This window comes from Macaca fascicularis, chromosome 17, assembly GCF_037993035.2.
Source record: "Macaca fascicularis isolate 582-1 chromosome 17, T2T-MFA8v1.1".
Taxonomy (NCBI): Eukaryota; Metazoa; Chordata; class Mammalia; order Primates; family Cercopithecidae; genus Macaca; species Macaca fascicularis.
This window is the reverse complement of record NC_088391.1, coordinates 29,277,054-29,283,053: the sequence shown is the minus strand read 5'-3', so window position 1 is coordinate 29,283,053 and position 6,000 is coordinate 29,277,054. Positions and strand designations below refer to the sequence as shown.

The window sequence follows — 6,000 nt, the reverse complement described above, 5'->3', positions numbered from 1 at the left end:
GTGACGGGGTTGGCAGCGTTCGGGCCCTGGCTGGGAGGGGGAAGAAGCGGGGAGCAGAAGGCCGCGGGCGGGCGGCTGGCGCGCTGTGTACTTAGGTCGTGTGCTGGGGCTTTTCTCTCCCAGGAGCCGGCGGGGGGAGGGTAGGGGGAGGGGCCACCGCTCCGCCTTCTCCTTTTCGCAATGTTGACGCAATCTATAAATAGTGGAACAAAAGGACCAACTTCCTCGGAGCTTTGCTGAAACTGCACAAAAAATCGAGCCGGGGGGTTCCCTGGTCCCCGGCGATGGGGCGGGGAGCGCGGCGCCGGGGGAGGGGGCGGGCGCGGCGGCGCGGGCCCCGCCGAGGGGGGACACCTGGCTGAGGCACAGCTGCCGCCGCGCCTTTCCGCGCGAGCCCAGAGCTCCGATCCCTGCGCGGGCTCGAGAGCTCGCCCGGAACGGGGGTCTTCCTCCTCCGCCGTTGACAGGTCAGTCCGTACCGCCCCTTTCAACACTGTGGGCTTTCTTTTTCCTCCCCCGAGCCTCCACTTTTAGAAGGGAACTGAGAGGAAAAATAGAACGAGGCGCTGCAGCAACTGCCACCAAATCTGCAACCCCAGCAGTCCACGGCAGGGGTGGCCGAGGGGGCTCAAGGAGGCGGTCCCCGCCTGGCCCCTCGTCGTATGGCCAGTGTCTGCGCCGCAGCCAGAGACGGAGGAGGCAGGACTGGCGTGCGCCACCGGGGCGGTAGGGAGAGTGGAGGCGCGGGCCGCCGGGCAGGGGTCGAGGACTGGCTCCCGGCTGCTTCTCCCGCCCGTGGGCCGACCCCCGGAGGCTACGCGTCAGGGCCCGGAGGCCGCTGCGCGCGCCTCGCTCCCTCCAAGCTCGGACCCGGCGCCTCCGCCTCGTCCTCTAACTGCGGTGGGAGGATGGAGCGAGAAGAGCTGTCGCCGCACGCCGCCGTGCCCCTTGGCTCTGGTGCCCACGCAACCAGCAAGCACTGAGCTGGGGGGCAGGGTGGGACCGGGGCACGCTCGCTTCTCGGAGCCTCGACCTGAGCGCGAGCGCCCGCCGCGCCGCCGTGGCGGTTCCACAGGGCGCGGGGAGGGGGCGGAGCTGGCGCTGTTGACAGCGGTGCCGGAGCGGGGAGGGCGAAAGTTGGGGAGAGGGGGTGGGGGAGAGGTGGGAGTTGGGGCTGGGGGAGAGCGCGCGCGCGGGCTTCGGCGGGGATGGGGGGGCCGGGTCATGTGATGTACAGACACCCCCGCTACAGGCTGGCTGCAGGGGTGACGTCACCACCCCTGACTGCAGGGGGTGGCACTTCCGTTCCCTCCCGGGCTGCTGCCCAGCCCCTGGTACCGCCGGCTGGAGCCCTTTCGCAGTTTGAGTGGGCAGAGGGAGAGAGGGGTTTTCCTTCTGGCCCCAGCCCCTGACTGCTTTTCCCGCCGTCCGGATTCCCCGTCCTGGGACCGGAACGGGAGCCGCTGCCGCCCCCTCCCGACGCGTTCCATTGTGTGAGCCGGCGGCGCAGGGCGGAGGCTGGTGCCGGCCCCCCGCAGCTCCGCGCTCCCGAGGGGGCGGGGGCGGACCCTGAGCAGTCAAGGCCAGGTCCAGCCGCCCGCCAGCTTCTCCTTCCCCAGAGCGCCGTCCGCGCGCGGGAAGTCCGACGCTCTCGACTCGGTCTGGACGTCGCGGCCTCGCCCGCGTCCCCGGGGCGCCGGGTGGTGAGAGACCCGCTGGGCCGTGCGGGCCCGCGGTCCAGTCCAGCGGGTGTGTGGTTGGAGTCTGTTACAGCCCCGAGGGACGCGATCCCAGCAGTCGTTACGCGCTATTTGGGGAAACTCGGGGTTTTGGTGACTCAGCGCGGTGAGCGCTATTTATAGGTAGAAGCGTTAGGAGAAGGGAAATAAGCTTCGCTTGAATCCGTCCGTTCCTCCGCCCGAGGACTGCAAAGAGCTCCGTTTGGAGGCAACAATTGAAAGACTTCTGAAAAAGATTTGGCAGTTAGAGCCTGTGCTATAAGACAGCAGGCCTCGCCAGGAGACTAGTTACAACAGTTTGTCTGAAAAAGTTAGAACGTTTTCTGGAGTAGATGGAGGAGTTTAAGGACACGTTATGACCCGTAGACTGTCTTTTTGGGTGTTAGTGTGTGAACCACGAGCAGTAATTCAGGTGAAAACCGAGCAGTCCTCCCAGTACATCGCAGACTATCGAGAAATGCGTTGTTAGTTGCAGGATTTGTAAAATACACATCATGTGGTGGATAGGTATAAAAGAAAACTGAATGATATTGAAAGTTACTATGCAATATTCTGTAACAGGAAGGTGTGGGTGCCGTTTATCTAGAATAAAAAATCTGGGGATTATAAATTAACACGTTTATAATCCAATTTCTCCCTCCCGAAAAGCACTACGAAAAAAGGCCTTTGGTTCTTCAACAGTGTATAAATGCTACACAAACAGTTTTGGCTTCACTTTGTGATTTTGATTCTTTTTTCCCACCTCCACCCCAGTTTGTAAATCCAAGAGGTAGATGTTAAGAGAAAGCAATTGCCAGGTTAGCTGCAGGGAGGCAAGAGTTCACCCTCAGTTTGCTTAGCCTGCACAGCTTTCTGTAAGTAGTGTGACCGGAGGTGTTTCTTGAAAGAAGGTGTGGTTTCTTGGATGGCAGAAGTTAGGCCATTTAAGAAGGAAGGAAAGAGCCTCTGAAGCTGAGCACGCAAAGTGGCATGTACCCGGGCTTGTAGTGAAGAACTACAGCTAGATCAGTATAGGTGGAAGGTGAGGCCAGGTCGGGCAGGGCTTTGTATACGTTGCATGCTGAAGAATTTGGACTTTAGCCTGAGACGTACAAGTTTTTGGGGAAAACATACCTTTTGAGGGGAAAAAAAAAAAAAGCAATGGGCTCTTTTTCCAGAAGAAAAAAAAATGCGCTTACATACCTATGCTAAAATTTTGCCTATAATTTTAGGCGGGTTACTCTGCTTTGTGAGTAAATTCCTATTCTGCCTCAGGACTAAAATATAGGAAAGGGAGAGCCATGAAAGGATTTTTAATGGAAATGTCATATTGAGGTGTACACTGGTTGAAGTCCTGGAGACTTGAAGATGGAATGTAAAACAGCCTGTGACCTAAGTAAGAATCAATTAGGACCACAGCTGTGTACCTAGGGATAGTGGGGATAGAGAAAAGAGGAATTCAAGGAAATAATTAAATTGGTGGAATTCCATTGGTGGAATGGGAAAACTGGTTGGTTGGCTGTATAGGGCAAGAGCAAGGGATACCCAGATTTCTGGTTTAGGATGTGGACTAAAAGGAGAAGTAGGCCTCAAGTCCAGGGGAAGGAACTCTGGTTTGTCCCTGTAGAATCTGAAGTATCAGAGAACTTCAGATTGGTAGCAGGGGGTGTTGAGGTAGTCTGGCTCTCTGGAGTCATTAAAATGTAGGTAGTAGCTAAAGCCTTGTGGGGGCTTAGATGGACCACAAAGGGTGCCTTGTAAGAAGTGGTCTGAGGAGGGAACCTTGGGAATACTCACATTCAGGGGAAGAAGGGGAGCAGAAGGAATCTTTGAAGAACAGTGATGAGTGACTAAAGACAGAGCGGTGTCCTTAGCATATAACTGATGAATAAATCCTGCTTCCTTGATAATAGAAACATGTTGCTGCTTTGTTCCCTTTATATGACTGAAAAAGCTGTGTTCTCTTGAATTTAGGAGGACAGTGAAGATAAGAGAGGATGAAATCTTGCTTTTCCCTTTTTATGAAACTAGAGATACCTAAGGAAGAAGAAAAGGAGAAATGGAAGAAATCAAACTTTCTCTTTTCCCTGCTCAGTCTCCAAGCCCTCAAGGAAAGGAGTTGGGATAGACTGAGTCCCCTTGATGGTGTTTTTTGCACTTCAAAACCACACTTAATCTCCAACAGTTAGTAGCAGAAGGTGCTAAAATCACTGTCTGGCTAAGGAAATAAGGAAGCAAGCGTGGAAGGAAATGGTTTTCCTTTGCCTTTTCCATTTCCTTCCTTCCAACAGGTTAACCTGTTTCAGGTAACCTGACTAGGGATTTATTGGAAGCAGTGACTCAAGTACAAAAACCACCCCAAAATTTAGTGGCTTAAAACAACATTACCTTGCTCAGTATAGAAAACTTGTTTCTAATCCACTGGATGACAGCTGGGGCAGCTCAAAGGCTGGGGCTGGCATCATCTGAAGGCTTGTCCACTTGCCTGTCTAGTGGTTAATACTGAATGATGGCTGGAACCTTAGTTGGGGCTATCAGCCAGAACACCTACACGTGGCCTCTCCATGTAGTCTGGCTGCCTCACAACAGGGTGGCTAGTTCCACAGGTCCTAAGACTGAGAACCAGATGGATACTGTATCACAGAGTCTCGCTCTGTCACCCAGAGTGCAGTGGCACAATGTTGGCTCACTGCAACCTCTCCCGGGTTGAAGCGACTCTCCTGCCTCAGCATCCCGAGCAGCTGGGACTACAGGCGCCCACCACCACGCCCGGCTGATTTTTGTATTTTTAGTAGAGATGGGGTTTCACCATGTTAGCCAGGATGGTCTCGATCTCCTGACCTCGTGATCCACCCACCTTGTCCTCCCAAAGTGCTGGGATTACAGGCGTGAGCCACCGCACCCGGCGAAACTGTATAATTTTTTATAACCTAGTCTTAGAAGCCATGCTGAATTATATCCATCACTTCCGTTTGTTAAAAGCAAATTACTAAGGCCATATATGTTCTGGGGAGGGGAATTAGACTCCACCTTTTAATGGTAGGAGTGTCAAAAGAATTTGCAGCATGTTTAAAATCACCACACATAACTTCAGATAGATTTATAAACAGTACATTTGTACATTAGAAAAGTTTAAACATAAGAAACCTAATAAATACCCTCTTTTTTATATTAGAATGAAATATAAAAACCCAAACATTTAAATGTTCCAGCAAACCTAATCCTGAGCCAACTTAAGTAGGCAGTCTGTCTCATAATCTTCCCATACCTTCTTCTCCCTGTGACCATTCCCTCCACATCAGGCCTCCTGTACACACATACCTGTCTGCCAACCTAGATAGGACATTCATAGTAGCTGTACCTCCAGGGTGATGAAAACTTTTTTCTTTGACCTCCATGAGTTGTCCCAACTTTGGACCTCACAGGATCACTAGCAATCAATGGCATAATGTCCTTACTTCTCAAAAAAGCAAAATGCTATGGAGAATATTCCAGTAAGTAATTTTATAATAATAATTAAAACAAAATGACATTTCCCAAAAGGGACAATATGCTTTTAGATGTTACAATATTGATGTTTATTGGGGCTTGTTTATTCATCAAAGTCAGTAATTCTAAAGGAACAGTTGAGGCTTTAAGTATTTCATAAGAATATGCATGTTTCCTATGAAGGCAATGTAACACTTGATTATTACAATAAAAAAATGGATACTTCTCCCACCTTTATAATGCAAACTGATTTATTTTTATTTTAAACCAGCATATATAATTAGTTGTTTGGTAGAGATGCTCAAGAGTTATCCCTCTAAAAATCTAAAAATACTACTTTTCATTGAATAATCAAGGTTAAATAATCTTTTCTTATAACCTAGTATCTTGTAAAATTCTCCCTAAGCTGATAGTAACTTATACCTCTTTGGTGGTTTTTTTTTTTTTTTTTTAAAGAAATACTAAATGTGCTTCCTCTGTTACTTAGATATAGTGCTTAGGCCATTTTGATAATTTGTACTTTCCTAAAGGCTAATCCCTCTAATTTTGCATATTTATATTTATGATGAGTCAAAATCACATTGTAAGTTCATACTGTAGAATACAGGTTTTTAAATAAGTACATCCAGATAAGAAGCAAATGTATATTTATGAGCCCTTTATTTTTTGGTGTATTACTTAATGATGTTTGAAGTAGCTTTTTTAAAAAATAAAATGAAACTATACCTTTGTATTTAAAGTTTCTCGTACAGTAATGATTAAAAAAAAAAAAGGGATGCAGCATTCAGGATAA

General features: G+C 49.6%; 1 protein-coding gene across 1 annotated transcript in view; it reads left to right on the top strand.

Moving 5' to 3' along the window:
- The first annotated feature begins 227 nt into the window (after nt 1-227).
- LOC123569763 (uncharacterized) overlaps nt 228-6,000 on the top strand; it is a 145,889-nt gene continuing 140,116 nt past the window's right edge. Inside the window, exon 1 of the mRNA XM_074022059.1 lies at nt 228-467. The gene's annotated coding sequence lies outside the window, so the exon portion shown is untranslated. The remainder of the gene's footprint in view (nt 468-6,000) is intronic.